Source organism: Schistocerca cancellata, chromosome 4, assembly GCF_023864275.1.
Source record: "Schistocerca cancellata isolate TAMUIC-IGC-003103 chromosome 4, iqSchCanc2.1, whole genome shotgun sequence".
Classification (NCBI taxonomy): domain Eukaryota; kingdom Metazoa; phylum Arthropoda; class Insecta; order Orthoptera; family Acrididae; genus Schistocerca; species Schistocerca cancellata.
The window spans coordinates 177,102,571-177,126,171 of NC_064629.1; the positions used below are offsets into that span (position 1 = coordinate 177,102,571).

Below are 23,601 nucleotides of genomic sequence, written 5' to 3' on the forward strand. Positions count from 1 at the left end.
TTCTGTTGGAATTACACTAAAATGTACAGCGCAAATCCACCATTCATATGGTACGTTCCGTTCTTCAGCTGAGATATACTGTCATATGTCAACTAAGGTTTTTTTCTTGGAGCTTTTTACTTACAGAATTTTTCACGCTAGGTGTGGAAAACTGTAATGTTATCTAGCTGCAGATTTCTTTTGCCAGCACCTCTCGGCTTTTTTGCAATGCTTTGACAAATCCATTGTTGTTGGATGTTTTGACTTTTCCCATTAGTTTACTATGGTTGTGAGATGAGATGTGTAGCCAAACATACTCAGTTATTTTGATTGAGCCTCCGTGCAACCTATGGTCTAGTGCGCTAAAATCCTTTGGTCCCATTTTGCACAGAAGTATTACGTTGTCTCTGGCGTTGGCAATGAGCAGAATCCAATTTTCTGGGTAAAAGATATTTTGTTTGTGAGGTTACAAGGGATACTGTAATAGTATAACTAATTTGCTGGATGTGGTAATGTTTACTGTGGAAGAACAGTTGGGGTGTAGCAAGCACAAGTCAATATATTTATGGAGTCACCTTCTTGACAAAGAGAGGGGGCAGCATATAACAGTTTCACATTGAATTACTTAGTTACATAATTGTCTATGTCTCAGTGCATAACTTGGTACATATGTGAATAATGTAAGGTGTGCTTGTCTTGTTAATCATTGGATTTGCTGGCTATCTGATCACTGAAATAGGAGTACTCCATAAACATAAGAGCTGTTCAAAATAGTTCAAAACTCATATTTAAAGCATAGTAGCAGGGATAATATTTTGGACATTAAAGAACATGTTTTATATAAAAATTAAGTTGTAAGGATGTTTGAGAACCTCTGCATAATAAGTTACTGTCTTTTATTGTAAAGGTACTGTTCAGTTTTCGACCTATGTAGAGCAAAATGAGTATTTCGTATGCCACACCGTTTAGGAAAAGACGTGATTAAACAAAAGAAGAGGGGTGAAACAGCCAAAAAGTGGAGTGCCCTTAAATATGTAAATAATCCGATGATTGTCTACAAAATAATATAAGGTGTTTAGTTTAACGAATTTTAATATTGTAACACTGTAAATGCATGATGGCCATGTTTAGAAACAATATATTTGACTAAAGTAGTGTCACGTGGCCGGACACAGGACAGACGATAGGGGACAAAGGTCGGGGTCTTTGATCGTGGTCCGTCGGTGCGGCTAAGAGCCGCCGACATAGTATCACGTGGCCATCAGTTTGTTTTGTGGATGTGATTTAGCAAAATAAAACGTTTTCATCCTAAACTGTTGCCGGTGTAAATCATTTGTGAACGATCGTGATTTAGACAACTACTTTAAGTCATTCACTGCTGTACTTAGGCTGGCTATTTACTCAATATAGGGCGCGAATGCAACTGTGCACAACCGAACCCCTTTTGCAGACGAGTCATGATAAAAGGTTGTGTACAAGCCCGAGTGAAGTTGCATGTTCCTCCCTACAAGGGCAAAATATCAACTAAATGGTAGGAAACTATGCTTGGTAACGAGGAATTTCCGGTCTACAGCAGTGAAACATTTACGGATGATCAGATTTTCGAAAAGTGTCGTAACACTTACATCTCTCACAAAATCATCAATGTTTAGGTCGATGTTCAGATGAAATATTGTGTTGGCAGAAGAGCCAACACCGTGTTGCTAGAGGAGGCCGAAATGCACGCTTTTAAGCTCACGCAGGCTGGCGTGAGGTCTGGAACAGTTATAGGAGTTGAGTCTAGTAAAAAAAGGTAGAATACTTAACTTTAATCCACAATTGGTGAACATATCTCTTGTTGATACATGATTTATAATCTCAATATAAACTGGTAATGGCGCCTTGCTAGGTCGTAGCAAATGACGTAGCTGAAGGCTATGCTAACTATCGTCTCGGCAAATGAGAGCGTATTTGTCAGTGTAGCTTCGCTAGCAAAGTCGGCTGTACAACTGGGGCGAGTGCTAGGACGTCTCTAGACCTGCCGTGTGGCGGTGCTCGGTCTGCAATCACTGACAGGGGCGACACGCGGGTCCGACGTATACTAGCGGACCGCGGCCGATTTAAAGGCTACCACCTAGCAAGTGTGGTGTCTGGCGGTGACACCACATGAAACACATATGAAAAATAGTTATTATAATCAAAACATTCCAGCTCCATTGCTTGTCTGTGAGTGCTGTCCTTCACTTATGAGACATCCTATAAAAATGCTGGAAACGTTCGGAATACATGTTCAGTTCTTTCATTACGTGGAGTGTGCTGCATTTTTTTCTCTTTTCTTAACCATAATGGATGTATCCAATATCTTCTTCGCTGCTCAACATTTAAAGAATGCAAAACATTACATCAATATTGTCTCCTGGTGGAGACGAAGTATTCTAATCCATTCGTAGCACGACCGTCTCGAGTATCTCTGACAGCCGCACTTGTGTGAATTGCTCACGTTCCATCCGCCCGACGTCCCTGACTCGCCGCTGCCGTACGTCAGCGTCAGCAGGCCATTTCTGTGTGAATTGGGCCTATGGGGGCCTCAAGACAAGGCGCGGCCCATTAGACTCGGCACACACACGCGCGCTCACACACACACACACACACACAGGCTCACGGAAGCCGCTGCACCGTTACGAAGGCCACTTTCACCGGAGCCCCCTCCTCCCTCCCTCCAGGCGGGCGCAGAGCTCGCTGGAAGAGTGTCCGCGGCCTAGTGCCATTCCGTTCGCCGTCGGGACATGAGCTTTGTGGTGTGACGCCCTCACCTACCACGGTACGTATCCGCAGCACCCTTCAATCTGGTGAACACGCCACTTGCACGAATTTCTGCGGCGGCGCCAAACTTCAGTGTGTATCTGGCATTGCGCTGAAGTAGATCGTGTCCGTTTTCAGCGATTATTTAATGGACCAGTTTCTTCAAAATCGTGCCTCTAATGAGGCTGTTTCTTTCTACATCTCTGATCGGCGTTACTGTGATGGAACGGCATCGTCCCAAAGTGTGCAATCTACATTATCAGAAAGTCGCTACGAATGTCACCATTTTCTTCTTCGTCAGGTCTCTTAATATTTTGGCGTCAGTTCGTCTGGCTCGTTACGATCTTGTCACCGAATCTCTGCATTAATCGAGACGCGCGTTTTTTGCGAGAATCAGAAAAGGAAATAAGATTAGTGTTAACTCCCCGTTGACGACGGCGGAGCGAGTAAGAGCTCAGATTCGGAAACGTGTGGAGGGCGATTAGGCATTTCCAGTTCAGACGAATTATCCTGGCATTTGTCGTAAGCGATTGAGGGAGACATATAAACAGAATCTGACTGGATGCAATGAGATTGTAATCAACATCTGATTTTATTTATGGGTTGTAAAGCCTGTTGTATTTTTGACTATTGTCTTGCTGGTTTGCTAAGTCAACAGCGATTGTAACCACAAATGTTGTAAACAGATTTATGCCACTTGACAGTATGGAACTCGCAGGGTGGTTGTGGGGGGGGGGGGGGGGGTGGAGAGCAGTGGGGACAGTTGCCCCTAGTGATAATTCATTGAGTTTACGAATATGAAAAACTAAAAAACGACTAAAAAACGGCCCGGATTTTTATGACCTAAAATACCGCGAAAATTATCACTAAAACAACCTGAAAATATCGATACAATGACTTCATAGTGATATAAAACATATGAAAAGTGAGTTGTGAAATGAAGTACAAGAATGAAAAACTGCGTTGGCAGTTGGAACTGAAGTTATAAGAAAAATAATTAATTTAAAGTCGGTATGGTTTTATTTAAGAAATCTCATTCCTTGAAGCTGTAAGAAAATTGTTGTACAGCCATCTTAGAGCTATTGTAGTGAATGTCTCTCAGCATGTACAGGTCCTCGAAATTGAGGGAACATCTGTTGACGAACAACATGTGCTTGTATTAGAAAATCTTCCAATATTTGTTGAAACAACTGGAGCGTGAAGTTCGTTATTTTACTTTAGTTTCAAAACGAATCAAAAAAATCGACATGCGAATAGTGATATTTCACAAATGGGAGTTACGTTTGATACAAAATATTTATATTTTTGTTTCATTACCCATATCTGGTCAAAGTTAACAACGGTAAGTGGCTCGATAATGACAATAAGCCGGTGAAACATCAATTCATTTTCAGTGTGGACGAATACATTTATGAGCAAAGTTATTACGTTTTTCCTAGACGCACACGCATTGTTCGTTCTTGCCAAAACTTAAAGAATAAACTGTTGTGTCATAAACGAACGATAAACACAAAAACGTAGAAATGATGTAAAATATTAAAAATGGATCATCCTTGAAAAATTAAATAAATCAAGTTATCTACATGACAAAAAAACAAAAGTAAATTTACATTTCTATAGTCGGAATACTCGTAAAGAAAGAAAGATCACGTGTCAACGAACTCCAATCATTACCAATAAGCTAGGATAAAATGAAATGAAGCCACCAATCGCCTGAGTGACGAAACTATGCAAATGCACGCCATCTACATTCTTAGTCCACAAGGCACCGCGGAGAGTACCTGTTCATTCGCAAATATAGCGAGGGTAAAACAGTAATGTCAGAAATTGAGTCCAGAATATTACGCCATCTTTGGATCAGAAACAAAGTGCAAAAGTTTTGTTTTTCTGTGTAAAAAGCAGCCACATACCATCCAACGAACATGACATGATGTTCGCTAAGTAAAAAGACGGCAACAGAAAAAAAAAGAGCACAGAAAGTATGTCACAAACAACGCCAATAATTGCTTAAAACATGCTGTCACATACAATAAATAAGATTAAAAAAAACCCACAGATGATGGTGATATTTGTCGCCGAAACTAGTTTGGGATAATAAAGAAATAAACGACTAACAAGGTGTTTTGCATCAAGGCGGACTCATTTTCTGATATTACTGTTTTTCTATGCAAACACGGACCAAAATGGAAGGGTTCCAAGAAAACATTATAGCGAGGGAAAAATGACTACGACCCCATACAAGCCCTAATTTCTCATATCTCGTCCTCGTGGTCACTGCGCAAAATGTACGTAGTCGGCAGTAGTATCGTTCTGCAGTCAGCCACAGATGTCGATTCTCTAAATTTTCTGAATAGTGTTTCGCGAAAAGAACGTCGTCATCCCTCCAGGGATTCCCATTTGAGTTCACGAAGCATATCTGTAATACTTGCATATTGGTCGAACCTACCGGTAACAAATGTAGCAGCACGCCTCTGAAATTCTTGTGTGTCTTTCTTTAATCCGACCTGGTGTGTATCCTAGATAATCGAGCTGTACTCAGGAATGGGTCGAACTAGTCTATGAACGGTCTCCTTTATAGATGAGCTACACTTTCCTAAAATTGTCTCAATAAACTGAAGTCGACCAGTTGCCTTCCCTACTACCCACCTAAGGCGCTAATTGTATCTCATTTCGCTTTGCGACGTTACATGTAGATATTCAATAGACGCGACTGTGTGAAGCATTAACGGTATTCGAGCATACAGGATTGTTTTTGCCGTTCGTATGCATTATCTTACATTTTCTCTCATGAAGAGCAAGCGGCCATCTCCTACTGTCACTTAATAATGACACTTTCCCGTATAGTACAGAGTATCTGCAAACAGTCACAGATTCTTACCCGCCCTACCTGTCAATCATTTATGCACAGAGTGTGCAACGAAGGAGTCCCTCATTTCAAAATTAAATATCTGCTGCAAGAATTTTATACAAAATATATACAGAAGTTTCGCAATAGATCGAAAAGCTGCTGACGGATGGAATATGTAGAGCCCATAAATAGTGCGCCGTAGTTCAGAGCGATCAATTCCACTTTTGCAACGTGAAAGGAGGTTAGCGTACCGAAGGAAGAGGTTAAAAGCGTTGAACAGCGTGTTTTTCTAATACTGGAACAAAAGTCCTACGGCAACAAGGTGCAGTTTTCAGACACGTTTTAATATTCCAAAGGGATTCAGTGCGAAAACCGTGCGCAAGCTCTTCGCCAAATTCCAACGGTTAGGCAGCAGGGCTGATGATCTAGCGGGGGATGGCAAACTGTAGTTACTCCTGAAAATTTCACCACGGTTTCTAGAATTATTCTGCAAAATCCAAGGAAATCCGTCCGAAGAATTGGATTCCAAATCCAAAGCCACCAGGCCATCCATACCTGTGCGACAGAGGGCTGTTCTTTTGATCGAGATTCTCACAGTGATAGATAATGAAGGATCTGATGTTGACTGCATCTGATTCACAGATGAAGCACATTTCTGGGAGACGTGAATAAACAAACTAACAATTTTGGGGTTACGGAAATCCCCATTTATGTGAATCGAAAACACTGTGTACTCCTAAAGTAACTTTTTTGGGCTATGATATGCACTAGAAGGATTCTTAGTCCTTTTTTCATGTGAGAAACTATCAGTAGTGAACGTTACGTTGCAATTTTGCAAGAATTTGTCGCCATTCAGCCAGCATTAGAGGATCCCAAGGGCCGGCCGGTATGGGCGAGCGGTTCTAGGCGCTTCTGTCTGGAACCGCGCGACCGCTACGTCGCAGGTTCGAATCCTGCCTCGTGCATGGATGTGTGTGATGTCATTGGGTTAGTTAAGTTTAAGTAGTTCTAAGTTCTAGGGAACTGATGACCTCAGATGTTAAGTCCCATAGTGCTCAGAGCCATGTGAACCATTTGATCGACCAGGCACCAGGTTCGCACGGTATGGGGCTAGACTGTGTTGCACAGGACAGGAGTTCCAGTTTCTTGATGAACAAGTCGGGAATAGAGACACTGCATTGGATTATTGCAAATTTACTGGCGCAGGGGTGGATTGGCCTCCACATTCGCCCGATCTGATTCCTTGTGACTACTTGTTGTGGGACACATCGAAAGATGGAATCATGCCACCATACTGGATAAGCTTGAATCGGCGATCCGTGCGATATCTGAATCCATATCCGTTGAGACATTACAGTGTGTGATGGAATATTTCATTGCTCGTTTGCACCACCTCCGTACTGAGGGTGATGAAGATTTCGAAAAGATTGACTACGATTATGCACGCTGATACTGTGCGAGCTGCATAGCATTCAGCGCCATCTTTCAGCAGTTTTTAGAACTATTTTGAAATTTCTGTATACCCTCTGTATAAAATTCTTACAGCGTTCACAATAAATGTACCGTTTGTTGCACTCGTCTATCGAGCTTAGTTTTCGAGGTATTTAATTTTGAAATCAGGGCGTCGTTCGCTGGACAACACTGTATACAGGGTGGTCAGAAACAGGCTAAAAAATTTGTAAGGGTGTTGCAGGGCAGGTAGTGCTGAGAAACACCGGTTAAGAATACATTGCACCATTACCGAGCTATTTAGCACTGAAGTTAGCCAATCAGGACGCTGTGCAGGCAAAGTAAACCAGCCTGCCAGAAGCGGGGTTGCCAAACGTGTCCTTTTTTGGGTTTCCTCAAACAGAACAAACGTAGCTTTAACTCACCTAGCTTAAATTTATCACTTCCAAAAAAAGCACATTTGAAATGGTAAACCATTTCAACAAATGGTAACTCGAGGACAAACGGATGTCTCTGCATTACCGTATTTTAACACGTGTCAAGTGCTTGAATTAGGGGTTGCAGTGGCTTGATTGACTAACTTCAACGCTAATTAATATGGAAACGGCGCAACACATCGAATTCTTTTTTTAACAATTATTTCTCCCCACGACCTACCCCGCTACACCCTTACAAACATCTCTACAGCTGCATCTACATCTACATGGAAACTGCAAGTCACATTGAAGTGCCTAGCAGAGGGTTCATCGAACCACCTTCACAATTCTCTACTATTCCAATCTCGTTTAGCACGCGGAAAGAACGAAGACCTATATATTTCCGTACGAGCTCTGATTTCCCTTATTTTATCATGGTGATCGTTTCTCCCTATGTAGGTCGGGGTCAACAAAATATTTTCGCATTCGGAGGATAAAGTTGGTGATTCGAATTTCGTGAGAAACTTTCGTCGCAACGAAAAACCCCTTTGTTTTAACGATGTCCAGCTCAAATCCTGTATCATTTCAGTGACACTCTCTCCCATATTTCGCGATAATACATAACGTACTGCCTTTCTTTGAACTTTTTCGATATACTCCGTCAGTCCTATCTGGTAAGGATCCCACACCATGCAGCAGTATTCTAAAAGAGTACGGACATGCGCAGTGCAAGCAATCTCCTTAGTAGATCTGTTACATTTTCTAAGTGTACTGCCAATAAAACGCAGTCTTTGGTTAGCCTTCCCCACAACATTTTTTATATGTTCCTTCCAGTTTAAGTTGTTCGTAATTGTAATTCCAATGTACTTAGTTGAATTTACGGTCTTTAGATTTGACTGATTTATCATGTAACCGAAGTTTAACGGATTCCTTTTATCACTCATGTGGATGACCTCACACTTTTCGTTATTTAGGGTCAACTGTCAATTTTCGTACCATTCAGATCTCGCTTCTAAATCGTTTTGCAATTTGTTACTGTGCGGCTGGTTCCAGGGGAGGTTCGAGTCCTCCCTCGGGCATGGATGTGTGTGTTTGTCCTTAGGATAATTTAGGTTAAGTAGTGTGTGAGCTTAGGGACTGATGTCCTTAGCAGTTAAGTCACATAAGATTTCACACACATTTTGCAACTACGAATTGTGACCTCTGACAGGAGATCACAAATCCAGTCACATAACTGAGACGATATTTCATAAGCACGCAATTTCACTACAAGCCGCTTGTGTGGTACAGTGTGAAAAGCCTTCCGGAAATCCAGAAACACGGAATCGATCTGAAATCCCTTGTCAGTAGCACTCAACACTTCATGCGAAAAAAGAGCTAGTTGTGTTTCACAAGAACAATGTTTTCTCAGACTCCGAACCAATCTGTATAGAGAACGCGAGTGGTCCTTTCACACTTTCCTGGGGACTCCTGCCGATGCATTTGTCTCCGATGAACACTATTTTGAATGCCAACAGTTTTCTTACACCATGTTAGGCATTGTAATATACTGCGTTTTTTGTGTTTCCGTATTTTAGTCCACCCCTGCGTGCCCAGGCATAGATCGCCGAGGAACCTCAATTGGCTTTTGTACTCTGACTAAACTTCGTCACACACTCGGAAAACAGAAACGCCCGGAATTTAGAATCGCAGGAGGCAAACCAGCAGAACTGTCGCTAGCTTCCAAGTGGTCCATTGTTGAGTTAAGTTGGCGATTGGTGCTGTATAGTAATGTTGCCCACTGGTTCGTGTACAAGCTGTCATTGCAGTGCTTGTCAGTTGCCTAAAAGTAACCTCTGTGACAACATTTCTTTGTGTAATGCTAACTTTATAGGTTAATTCACAGCTCCCAATTAAACAACGTGTACTTATTTTCTGTGGTCTAGTGACTGAGCGCGTGCATGAACAGCGAAAGGTCACTGCATCGGATCCCAGTGTACGACCAACATAGCCTTCATCTCTTAACGATGTGAAGATTCGCCACGAAAGACATTCCACGCTAGACTGTAGGTCTCCTTTCTCTGGTCCGATTAACAAGGTATCTTAGGCATACGTCGCCGAAGTGGCACGCAATTGAAAAATTGGCACCGGACCGTTAAACCGTACACAATTATTATTATTACTTCTTACCTGTTCCTTCTGCGAATAAAACCGCATCGATCCGATTTGTTCCGTCGGTATGCTGAGGTAAAATGACTATTGCGTCTCCATCCGAGGTACCCGGTTCCTATCAAAAACGTGACACAACTTCAACCGAGCTTCTCCCTTCCCTCGCTCCGATATATTTTTCCTTTTCACGGCAGAAATATAACTGTACGCAGAAAGATAGCTATGAAATGCAGAGTCCACGATATCTTGCTTTTATGTAACTGCGTTGGTGATTACTTTTTTTAACACGGAACTTTAATTCTGTAGGACAACAAAAAATGTATGAAAACGAAAAACATCGAGGTCCAAATAATGAGAGGAATGCGGAAGAGTCCAGCCATGCATTAAATGCGTTAGAGACTGCTCGCTAGTACATTTCTCGTTTATCCGTCAGCCGGATTGTTTATGTCATTTTTCGAGCGAGGTTGCAGTAGAAGGGAGCAGACGTTCATATGCAGATGACAGTTAACAGCGGAAAATGTAATTTGAGACTCTTAATTATCTGTGCTATAGTTAGATCTTAGAGAGGCTTATGACCCAGGCAAAAGACACATGCTGTGGCAAGTATCAGAAAGATATCAAGGTCAAAATGCTTTAGTAAATTTAATAAACTGCCACTTTTACAAATTAAAGGAGATCGCGAAACATATACGGAAGCCTCACAAATTTATCAGTGACTTAGACCAGAGTGTGGGCCATCACCTCTATTATTTATTATCTACAGGGCGAACATTAATACACTACTGGCCATTAAAATTGCTACACCACGAAGATGACGTGCTATAGACGCGAAATTTAACCGATAGGAAGAGGATGCTGTGATATCCAAATGATTAGCTTTTCAGAGCATTTACACAAGGTTGGCGCCGGTGGCGACACCTAAAACGTGCTGACATGAGGAAAGTTTCCAACCGATTTCTCGTACACAAACAGCAGTTGACCGGCGTTTCCTGGTGAAACGTTGTTGTGATGCCTCGTGTAAAGGCCCGCATCTCGTGGTCGTGCGGTAGCGTTCTCGCTTCCCACGCCCGGGTTCCCGGGTTCGATTCCCGGCGGGGTCAGGGATTTTCTCTGCCTCGTGATGGCTGGGTGTGTGTGCTGTCCTTAGGTTAGTTAGGTTTAAGTAGTTCTAAGTTCTAGGGGACTGATGACCTTAGCAGTTAAGTCCCATAGTGCTCAGAGCCATTTTTTGAACCTCGTGTAAGGAGGAGAAATGCGTACCGTCACGTTTCCGATTTTGATAAAGGTCTGATTGTAGCCTATCGCGATTGCGGTTTATCATATAGCGACATTGCTTCCCGTGTTGATCGAGATCCAATGACCGTTAGCAGAATATGGAATCGGTGGGTTCAGGAGGATAATACGGAACGCCGTGCTGGATCCCAACGGCCTCGTATCACTAGCAGTCGAAATGACAGGCATCTTATCCGCATGGCTGTAACGGATCGTGCAGCCACGTCTCGATCCCTGAGTCAACAGATGGGGACGTCTGCAAGACAACAACCATCTTCACGAACAGTTCGACGACGACCCTTGACGGTGCATCACAGACAGGAGCGCCTGCGATGATGTACTCAACGACGAACCTGAATCCAGGTTCTGTTTACAGCATCATGATGGTCGCATCCGTGTTTGGCGACATTGCGGTGAACGCACATTGGAAGCGTATATTTGTCAGCGCCATACTGGCGTATCACCCGGCTTGATTGTATGGGGTGCCATTGGTTACACGTCTCGGTCACCTCTTGTTCGCATTGACAGCACTTTGAACAGTGAACGTTGCATTTCAGATGTGCTACGACCCGTGGCTCTACCCTTCATTCGATCCCTGCGAAACTCTACATTTCAGCAGGATAATGCACGACCGCATGTTGCAGGTCCTGTACGGGCCTTTCTGGATACAGAAAGTGTTCGACTGCTGCCCTGGCCAGCACATTCTCCAGATCTCTCACCAATTGAAAACGTTTGGTCAGTGGTGTCGAGCAACTGACTCGTCACAATACGCCAGTCACTACTCTTGATGAACTGTGGTATCGTGCTGAAGCTGCATGGGCAGCTGTACCTGTACACGCCATCCAAGCTCTGTTTGACTCAATGCCCAGGCGTATCAAGGCCGTTATTACGGCCAGAGGTGATTGTTCTGGGTACTGATTTCTCAGGATCTATGCACCCAAATTGCGTGAAAATGTAATCACATGTCAGTTCTAGTATAATATATTTGTCCAATGAATACCCGTTTATCATCTGCATTTCTTCCTGGTGTAGCACTTTTAATGGCCAGTAGTGTATAACCGACAAACTGCAGGGACGGATTTCTGATTGTAAATGGAGGAAAGAAGGTCCTATGAACATGTGTCTGAAAAGGAATCGTTGCCACGGTAGACGGCGCTGACGAATGAAAGTTCCTCTGGCCCTATGCCGCGTGTTCCGTGTGTGTTGCAGGCTGTGTGATTGAAGCAGCGTACTGTATGAAGCGGCACTTCTGGGGCAAGCTGAGATGGTGCTTGTGCACGGCCAAACAGATCGAAATGGTCGAGAGGCTGCACGGCTATACCAGTACAAGTATCCTCACAGACACCAACCACATCACACAACAAGTCCTTTTTGGCGTTTTTGTGATCATGGGTCCTTTCAGACAGACAAACGTGGAAGGAGGCTGCTGACTGTGTGTACACCAGATTTGGAGGACCGGGTTCTGCCTCTCAAACGTTTTCATCTGCATGGTCGTACACAAACAGCATCTCGACTTTTTCCCGACATGAATACCAGATCATTCTGCTGCTTACAGTATGCTGTTTCAATCACACAACCCGCAACACAGAAGGAAGGCTCGCCACGTGGTCAGAGGAACTTTCATTCGCCAGTGCCATCTACCGCGCAATGATGCATTTCCGGACATATGTTCATAAGACCTTTTTCCCTCCATTTCCAGCCAGGACCCGTCCCTGCAGTTTATCAGTTTTATTTATGTTCACCCTCTATATGGAGGAAACAACCGAGAAATGGAAAGAAACGGACCTGCGTCTAGTAAAAATTGGAAGAAGCATACCGCTACGAACATTATTACATGTGGGCGATCAGAGACTGCACGCATCTCGTGGTCGTGCGGTAGCGTTCTCGCTTCCCACGCCCGGGTTCCCGGGTTCGATTCCCGGCGGGGTCAGGGATTTTCTCTGCCTCGTGATGGCTAGGTGTTGTGTGATGTCCTTAGGTTAGTTAGGTTTAAGTAGTTCTAAGTTCTAGGGGACTGATGACCATAGATGTTAAGTCCCATAGTGCTCAGAGCCATTTGAACCATTTGATCAGAGACTAACTGCTAAAAGCGAAGATAATTTACAGAGATCAGCATAGAAACTTCTAAACATTCTCACAAAGTGCCATATTCAAATTTCGCAAACAAGGGCAATGGGTGTAACTGAAAAAACGTTCCTCGAGACTAAAGACTGCAGCCAACTCAATACAATAGTAGAAAAATAACGGACTTTATATATTCCGGTAGCCACATTTCGAAATTTAAGAACCAAATACACATAGAGAACAGTTTAACAAAGTTAAGTAAATTAAATGGAATATTAAAAAAGGAAATGTTGGAAAACAAATGAGAAAAGAAATACAAATCAGATTTCATAATGTGATATCTAAACCGGCTCTTCTATACACCGGTGAATGTTGAACACCAAAGTGAGAAAATCGGAATAAACACCACACAGATTAGGTTCTTACATTCTCTGAAAGCCGTAACCTTTAAGAAATTGCGGATGATGTACAAACGCAACCACCTAATGGAACCAACATATCACTAAGATACCAGATAATAGATTGCACTGATAAGTGCTCAGATTGTAACTACAAGGAAGAAGAGATCTAGGAAGACCGTTTTGACGATAGGCTGAGAAGCGGCGCCTTGCTAATGGATGATGCTGGTACATTTCTCGCCTGGAAAACAAGATTTACGCTCGTGGTGTTGTAATTTACTTGTTAAGTATTTGGGAATGAGAGAGCTGAATAACATATTAAAACACAATTTAGTGCTTGAGACGCTTAGGCAGCCCTGTATGGTTGCCGGGCTTAGCATTATTTCACATTTGTTTTCATGATGTCTTTCTGAATTGGTCAGGTACAGCTAAGTGATGTCGGAAATCCAGCAACATATCGTAATGTGTAGAGATTAACTGCTGTCAGACTGCCATTAAAACTGTTTTCATCTATTTGAGCAGTAGTATGACCGAGTCAACCTGTTACATTACATGAGTAGTGGGACAAAGACTGTGTCGCCTCTCTCTGCATTGTTACCAAATTAATTCAAGATTGCAGATCCAAGATGGCGGCCATAGATGCGGCAATGTCGCACTGGCGTCATGATGGGAAATTTAAATTTTGGCAGGAAAATGGGTCAATTGGGCTACCTCCACAAACTCAACTCCACCCCCCCTCCCTCTCCCCTCCCGTCGCCACCCCCAAATGGAAAATGGCGGGAAAAGGACTCAGTCTGTGCTGGGCTGCTAGATTGGATGGATATAAGTCTTTATTTTGTATGCAGTGTGGTATATTCTTTACTTTAACAATTTGAGTTGCTATTGATTAAGCACTAGACAGTAGCTCCATCCAGCATATTCACCTTGAGGTCCAGAGGCCAACTGACTTAGTTCACAACACCACCACGAGAGTGCACTATTGACCCTCCCCCCTCCCGTGACGTAATCCAAGATGGTGGTGTGAGGAAAAATGGAGGGAAATTCACTCAGTCTGTATCTGTCTGCTTGACAGGGAGGATCTCAAGATGGTAGGTTAATATGGCATGCACAAGGCATTGTTTAAATAATTTATTTAAGAATACTGTTTATTTATTTCAGAAATCGAAAGACGCCACGAAATTGACACTGATGTTTTAAACACTGTAGACGATGTTAAACAATTGCAGTATTTTCCTTATTCTGATATTGAAGGGAAACACATAGTTACACAGTCGCAGATCACACTAAACACATCTGAAAAACTTTTTTGGGTGTGCTCCTTGCAGCAGAGCTGGAAGAAGCCATGACAAAGAGTATAAAAAGATTGTGACACACTTGTGGAACCTCCCAGCTTTCCTCCCTAAGATACTTCGCGAGCTTTTGTGGGAAATACACTCCTGGAAATTGAAATAAGAACACCGTAAATTCGTTGTCCCAGGAAGGGGAAACTTTATTGACACATTACTGAGGTCAGATACATCACATGATCACACTGACAGAACCACAGGCACATAGACACAGGCAACAGAGCATGCACAATGTCGGCACTAGAACAGTGTATATCCACCTTTCGCAGCAATGCAGGCTACTATTCTCCCATGGAGACGATCGTAGAGATGCTGGATGTAGTCCTGTGGAACGGCTTGCCATGCAATTTCCACCTGGCGCCTCAGTTGGACCAGCGTTCGTGCTGGACGTGCAGACCGCGTGAGACGACGCTTCATCCAGTCCCAAACATGCTCAATGGGGGACAGATCCGGAGATCTTGCTGGCCAGGGTAGTTGATTTACACCTTCTAGAGCACGTTGGGTGGCACGGGATACATGCGGACGTGCATTGTCCTGTTGGAACAGCAAGTTCCCTTGCCGGTCTAGGAATGGTAGAACGATGGGTTCGATGACGGTTTGGATGTACCGTGCACTATTCAGTGTCCCCTCGACGATCACCAGTTTTGTACGGCCAGTGTAGGAGATCGCTCCCCACACCATGATGCCGGGTGTTGGCCCTGTGTGCCTCGGTCGTATGCAGTCCTGAATGTGGCGCTCACCTGCACGGCGCCAAACACGCATACGACCATCATTGGCACCAAGGCAGAAGCGACTCTCATCGCTGAAGACGACACGTCTCCATTCGTCCCTCCATTCACGCCTGTCGCGACACCACTGGAGGCGGGCTGCACGATGTTGGGGCGTGAGCGGAAGACGGCCTAACGGTGTGCGGGACCGTAGCCCAGCTTCATGGAGACGGTTGCGAATGGTCCTCGCCGATACCCCAGGAGCAACAGTGTCCCTAATTTGCTGGGAAGTGGCGGTGCGGTCCCCTACGGCACTGCGTAGGATCCTACGGTCTTGGCGTGCATCCGTGCGTCGCTGCGGTCCGGTCCCAGGTCGACGGGCACGTGCACCTTCCGCCGACCACTGGCGACAACATCGATGTACTGTGGAGACCTCACGCCCCACGTGTTGAGCAATTCGGCGGTACGTCCACCCGGCCTCCCGCATGCCCACTATACGCCCTCGCTCAAAGTCCGTCAACTGCACATACGGTTCACGTCCACGCTGTCGCGGCATGCTACCAGTGTTAAAGACTGCGGTGGAGCTCCGTATGCCACGGCAAACTGGCTGACATTGACGGCGGCGGTGCACAAATGCTGCGCAGCTAGCGCCATTCGACGGCCAACACCGCGGTTCCTGGTGTGTCCGCTGTGCCGTGCGTGTGATCATTGCTTGTACAGCCCTCTCGCAGTGTCCGGAGCAAGTATGGTGGGTCTGACACACCGGTGTCAATGTGTTCTTTTTTCCATTTCCAGGAGTGTAGATCCCAAAACCCGTATCAACTGCAATGTTCGATTTTCAAGGTAAAACGACGACATCCGGATGTCGAAATAAATATCTCTGTAACTCTAAACAGGGCGCACACAACTTTACGAGTTTTAGCTGCTTGTTTGAAGACACTGCCAGAGAGAAAAAAATTTTGAGTGCTACAGCTGCTGTGTACTTCATCGCTTCTGAAACGCTGAGTGGGCTTAGTTGATATTTGCTGCTGGAGTCAGGGACATTAAGGCTCATATTTTTTATTTTCCTCACTTTTAAAAGTACACCAGTGTCTAAGCACAGATGGGAAAATCAGAACAGCTACATATCTAAAAGTTCATGACATATTTCGAATCTGACAACAGATCGTAAAACAAACACAAACAGAATTCGAAGTACTGTCGTACAGACGAGAAAAATGGCTAGAATTTTCGGTGAATTTTCGATGTCGTACAACTGCTGGTCTGATGCTCTAGAACCAAAATGGCAGGTTGCGGACAGCATCCCATCTGTACGAGCCGGAGTATGATGGTTTGCTTGGACTTGTCTCTGAACACTCGAACAAAGAATACATCATGTGACTCTCTGATGTCTTGGAACTTCCTGGGAATGGAACATTCTGATTGGTTGTTACTGAATTTACCTGCCAAACAGCTGTTGCCGGTGTGGGAGCACTGTCCACCACTTTTTGTTGATGGACTGCAAAATTAAATTTGTTTCCTTACGTTACGTCAGGTGACACTGATTTGTCACATGCCATTCACTCGTCACCTCACGATGGCCTAAGCAAATAAATAGTATTTTTGCGGAACATTAGGAAGAATTTCCTGCTTAATGTTGTCACCATATTCTGCCAAGCACCAGTCGAAAACGAAGTTAATATTTACGTTTTATTTATACTTAGGTAATTTTTGGCTCTTTATTGCTGTACAGCACAAACATTTTTAGGAGCTGCGATGCAGTGCAGCCATCACCATGTGTACGGCTAACGCGTTTGTTTGTGTTTCAAGTTACACCTAAAATCTAGTTACCGTTTTCTTACACGTGTCAGAACTATTTGTGCAGTCAGTTATAGAAATAACTACAACATCCCTCTGCATGACGAACAATTGTTCAATATGCGCTATATGTTGAACCACGTGCATGTAAGTACTGTTTCTAACCTGGCGTATAATAGATACCGTTTGGAGTGCCACGTGCGTAACCTACTGGAAACTGACATAAAAGTAAACAAATCTTTTGTTTTTATGCATAATTCGGTAGAATTTATCTAAATCCAACTATTTTCACTAGCACCACAGTCCATGCGACTATTTGAAAATGATATTCAATTCCAAGATCCTGCAGATAACCACCATCTGATGATAAAGTTCTTGGGGTTCGAAAGATAGTAAAAGTATTATAAAGCGATTAGTTGTAATTTCCACACGAATCGTCCACTGTTCAACCACAATCACAGTATACAGCGCCCATCATTTAAAATTTAAAATTTTTTTAGTAGTTAACACCAGATTCTCTAAAAAAAAGTCAACGGCTTAATTTATATTTTCCATTTTTTTTCCGGTTGAGCGATTTCGAATGACCATTCATGCAGCCAGATCTTGTTCTATGCATAAATGGAGATTGGGTGATTCCTTAAACAGAGCGCTGTCGATTTGTTCCTCCGCACTGCTCACACTCAGCCACAATTCTGTCCACAGTGACATCGACGTTGATGTGATGTTAAACTCTAACGTTTCCTTTTTCCTTCCTAAGTCCCAACACCGATATCAGTTTGGTGTTTTTCGCATTAATTCCTGTGCCTCTTTCGACAGCACCTTAGGGTTCTCTAACCATAGCAGCAGTATTGATAACGAAAGAGACCGGTACATATTTCCCGTGTAAATTACCTGTTTAGTAGCCTTCTCTTACACACCAACCAGTAAAACACATGGCCGTCCTACCAAAGAACAACTCAAAAGAAACGGCATGAGTTGGCAAGGCAGTTCCGCAAAAGAGTGAGTATTGTTTGGTACACCGGAGAATACTTTTGTTACAGTCGGCATGTCGAGTACAGATCCTAGCTCAGTGTAAGTTTTTGGTACTCTATTTTTAAGACGCAAGAATAATAAAACTGAGAAGTGCTGCTCCAAACAGATCAGAAACGTACTGCTTTTTATAGAATCATTTGTATGTGAACGTAACTTCATTCACACTTATCGCCGAATCGTGGCTCCTTTGTCATTTTCGTTTGAATATGATAGCGTACTTCTACTGAACAACACGGGCACAGCAGGCCAGACAAAAGAATGCTCCCGGTCTGTATCTTGTATGTTTGCTCCCACTGACATAATTTTATTTTTCAAATAAAAGATATACAGTATACTACATACTTGCCATTACAACTTCCTTTTCCCGCTTCAAACTGCGCTCTCTCTGTCAAATCTCTCCTGCAGTATCCTGGTGGATGTTTTTCCACTTCTCATACGAAGCTAATGTTCAAGAACTGCTCGTTCATTTTCAAAATAAAACAGCACAGAACTGTGTTCAAGGGAACATCTTTCCAGGTTTCCTGACTCGTGTCCACAACTTCTAAAGAAATGGTTCCATGCAGTAGGAAGGGAATACTGACCTCCGCGGAAATATAGCGTGATTTGGAACGATCATTTTGCAAAAGACAGTACATGTAGCGAATGAAAACAATCAATTCAGTCGGTTGTTGTATAAGTTCGTATAGTGTTAGACTCATTCTATATATGCGAAATTGGTGGGTTTCAATGATTTCCGCATGACAGCGGAGAACTATCAATTCTTGTTCCTCACTGAAGATGAATATACTTCCGAGAAACCGATACACTCGCACACACAAAATAGCGCAATTGGGCTATGTGTGTCTACAATAGGGTAAAGTCCCTTTCTCGAACATTATATTTCCACACATCCTCGATCTTTAGTGAAATTAAGAAGCTTTGGTAGCAGCAGTTGAACAGTATTCCGAACATTATTCCTATCTTGTATCTTTAGGGTATAAACGAAGCTGGATAGTTCAAATGGCTCTGAGCGCTATGGGACATAACTTCTGAGGTCATCAGTCCCCTAGAACTTAGAACTATTTAAACCTAACTAACCTAAGGACATCACACACATCCATGCCCGAGGCAGGATTCGAACTGGCGACCGTAGCGGTCGCGCTGTTCCAGGCTGTAGCGCCTAGAACCTCTCGGTCACTCCGGCCGGCGAAGCTGGATAGTATTCTGTGTTATCAATACATGGGAAAATACAAACGGAAGAAACATTTATTAGGTGATTATGGAGATGGATTTATAAGAATCAGTAAACATGAAGTTGTGTTTAAGGTAGTTAAAGTTAGCTCTCTGCTGCAATGTGTGTGTGTTTTTGTGTGTATAAGGGTTGGCTTTAGCAGTTAGCATTTTGTGTTGATGGGAGTTCATTTCTGGGTTTACATTTATAGAAAGAAGAGGAACAAATGATCTTGCAGACACTTTTGTAGATTCTCTCTGGTTTGGTGGGGGAATCCGAATCACTGTTGGATTCTAAAGAAACTTGGTCAGGTAAGCAATAAGAGCACAAATATTCTTGTACGTTTACACACAGAATACATAAAATAGTGGAAAATATTGAAAGATATGTAGAAATATATAAAATTCAGGAAAAATATTGAAAATCTCCGGATACAAAATGGAAATACTTAGGGTTGGCAAATTCGATCAACAAGTAAGCGTACATTAAGGGGGGTAGGACGTCAAACTGGCAGACTTGGAGCAGGAGAGGCACCACAGGACATTTTAATTTCCACTGTCTATACTTTTACAAATAAATTCATAAAACTTTGTCAGCATGACCAGGAAGGGTTTAGGATTCACGCTCATAGCAGTGAAAGTTCAAAAATATAAAAAAAATATTTTTTTAACATGTGAAATGTCATATTTTTTCACTTACTATTGGCTGCATTCGTTGCTATAGGTACACTTTTCTTCATAAGTAAGGGAGATTCTTCGATGAATTTTGCACAGCATACAAACCATGCTAACGGGTGTATGAAACTCTAGAATTTTCCAAATCTATTAAAAACTGTGCTAAAAATTGAGATAATTAACCATAAAATTTGAGTTTCTTCTAAACATGAAATTAAAAATGTAACAGCTAATTCATTTTTTCATTAATTAAATAAATTCTATAGTTTCATACTCCTGTAAGTGTGGTTTGTATGCTGTGCAAAATTCATCGAAGAATCTTTTTTTACTTGTGAAGCAACAAATGCAGCCAATAGTAAGTGAAAAAATGATTAAATTTCGCACGTAAAAAAAATTTTTTTTATACTTTTGAACTTACATTGCTATGAGTTTAGCCGGCCGGAGTGGCCGTGCGGTTCTAGGCGCTACAGTCTGGAGCCGAGCGACCGCTGCGGTCTCAGGTTCGAATCCTGCCTCGGACATGGAGGTGTGTGATGTCCTTAGGTTACTTAGGTTTAATTAGTTCTAAGTTTTAGGCGACTGATGACCTCAGAAGTTAAGTCGCATAGTGCTCAGAGCCATTTGAACAATTTTTTGTTATGAGTTTGAATCCTTCCTGGTCGTGTTGACAAAGTTTTATGAATTTATTTGTAAAAGTATAGACTGTGGCAATTAAAATGTCGTGTGGTGCCTTTCCTGCTCCAAGTCGGCCCGTTTGACGTCCTACCCCCCTCAAGCGGAATAAGAATAAGAAACCCACCGATTTAGATCAGCCGACATTTGTAACGAGCGTTTGGCCTACTCCAGGGGCAGCCTGTTGCTGTCGACTCCTGCTGAGCATTGTTTGACAGTATTTTCCGGACGGGAAAATGCACCGGTTTCAATTAAATTAACGTAACTCTAGTTCTAATTAAAACCAGCAGCAATTTATGACGTACTTAAAGACATTGTAGATATCAGTACCATGCGTGAATTTTTTATTTCGTTTACTTGAGTGTTTAGCGGGTATAGACTTCGCAGCCCGATTGTGGGTTTTCGGCGGTTTTCCACGTTCGTTAAAGCTAATGCTGGGCTGGTCTCCAATATCCACCTCAGGAAATGTGGTACGCAAATAGCAAAAATACTAACACATAGAGGCGCTTCAACTTAGTACTACATTGGAGAACACAGCTTCGCCGCGCGGGATTAGCCGAGCGGTCTTAGGCGCTGAAGTCATGGACTGTGCGGCTGGTCCCGGCGGAGGTTCGAGTCCTCCCTCGGGCATGGGTGTGTGTGTTTGTCCTTAGAATAATTTAGGTTAAGTAGTGTGTAAGCTTAGGGACTGATGACCTTAGAAGTTAAGTCCCATAAGATTTCACACACATTTGAACATTTTGAGGTCACGGGTTCCTTAAATCAGTATTCAGACACAAGCTCGCATTCACTCTTTGAGATTAATGAGCTGGATAAAGTATGCTGGCGGAGCCTAGGCGCCTTGGCATTCCGCAAAAGGGAAACCTAGGGAAAAGCAGCGTTGCGTGCCCAGTGAGGCATGCCGGAGATCTGGATGCGCCGCCAGCGAAAGTGCCTGCTCCGCGCTTTCCACAAATACATATCCATTGTATGGGAAATTGGCAAGCACGGGGGTGGTTAATAGTCTGGAAAAGTAGCAAGATCACGAGTTCTCAGGATAAGTGAATCTACTTACTGCAAACGTCAGGGAATTCGGGAAGACCCATAAAATCCTGTTAGATCCTTGTGGAATGGGGAAGGCCAGAGGTATTAAAATGTTCAATGACAGAAAGGAATGTACAGACACGATTTGTTACAAATCACTATGAACTTCTGTTTGCAAAGCAATCAGTTGTAATGTCGCACAAGGAAAGGTGAACGAACTTTAATGTTCGTTGCTCGATAGCGGCTACTCTGATGCGCTCGCCGATTTGGGAAATCTTCGTTATTGCCCGTTGGTTCTCGGGCTCTAGGTCCGTTTGTCACTGCACGCATCAAACAGCTTGTGATGTGTCCATGGTGAGGTGTGTTACTGTGTACAGTGCATGAAAACGTACTCAAAGGTGGAACGTTACTCGTCACGACAGATGGCAGACGTGCATTTAATATACTGTACGGCAGGATGTAGTGGCTGTAAAACAGCACGAATGTACACAGAACGCTTTTTCAACGGGCGTCATCCTAATTGGAAGAAATTTTTTTCTCCGTGGTTACCAACTTCACGAGAAACGGGGTCGTTCACGTCAAAGAGTGGGCCAACGTTCCCGCCAAAGACACATTTTCGAACACCAGACTTTGAAGAGATGGGGTTGGGTCTTGTGGCCTACCACCCAGCAATAAGCACCCGTCAACTTGACCGTGAAAACGCACATTTCGAAGGATGCAGTGCGTAAAATACTGGTGACGCAGGTATTACACGTCAATGCGAAATGCTCTTAATAATTTCCACAATGAAACATTGTCTCAAAATATGGTAGGAAACCTAAAGAGGTTCTGGTCGTATGTAAAGTACACCAGTGGCAAAAAACAGTCAATACCGTCACTGCGCGATAGCGATGGAAATTTTACCGAAGATGGGCTCAAAAATGGTTCAAATGGCTCTGAGCACTACGCGACTTAAATTCTCAGGTCATCAGTCGCCTAGAACCTAGAACTAATTAAACCTAACTAACCTAAGGACATCACACACTTCCATGCCCGAGGCAGGATTCGAACCTACGACCGTAGCGGTCGCTCGGCTCCAGACTGTAACGCCTAGAACCGCACGGCCACTTCGACCGGCTTACCGAAGATGGTGCCACTAAAGTGGACTTACTGAATACAGTTTTCCGTAATTTCTTCACGAATGAAGTAAATATTCCAGAATTCGAAACCAGAGCAGCTGTTAGCATGAGTGACATATAAGTAGATATCTTAGGTGTTGCGAAACAACTCATATCACTTAAGAAAGGCAAGTCTTGCGGTTCAGATGGTATACCAATCAGGTTCCTTTCAGAGTATGCAGACACAATAGCGCCTTTCTTAGCAATCATATACAACCGCTCACTTGACGAAAGGCCTGTTCCTAAAGACTGGAAAGTAGCACAGGTCACACCAATACTGAAGAAAGGAAATAGGAGTAAGCCATTGAATTACAGACCCGTATCACTGACCTCAATGTGCGGTAGGATTTTGGAGCATATACTGTACTCGAACATTATGAATCAACTTAAAGAAAATGACTTATTGATACATAACCAACACGGATTCAGAAAATATCGTTCTTGCGCAACACAGCTAGCACTTTATTTCCATGAAGTAATGAGTGTTGTCGACAAGGGATCTCAGATCGATTTCATATTCCTAGATTTCCTGAAGGCCTCTGAAACCGTTGCTTACAAGCGACTATTAATCAAATTGCGTGCACATGGAGTATCGTCTCAGTTGTGTGACTGGATTCGTGATTTCCTC

At 43.2% G+C, this 23,601-nt stretch overlaps 1 protein-coding gene across 1 annotated transcript in view; it reads left to right on the plus strand.

The window, feature by feature from the left end:
- Nucleotides 1-2,712: 2,712 nt before the first annotated feature.
- LOC126185214 (serine-rich adhesin for platelets-like) overlaps nt 2,713-23,601 on the plus strand; it is a 504,218-nt gene continuing 483,329 nt past the window's right edge. Inside the window, exon 1 of the mRNA XM_049928096.1 lies at nt 2,713-2,779. The gene's annotated coding sequence lies outside the window, so the exon portion shown is untranslated. The remainder of the gene's footprint in view (nt 2,780-23,601) is intronic.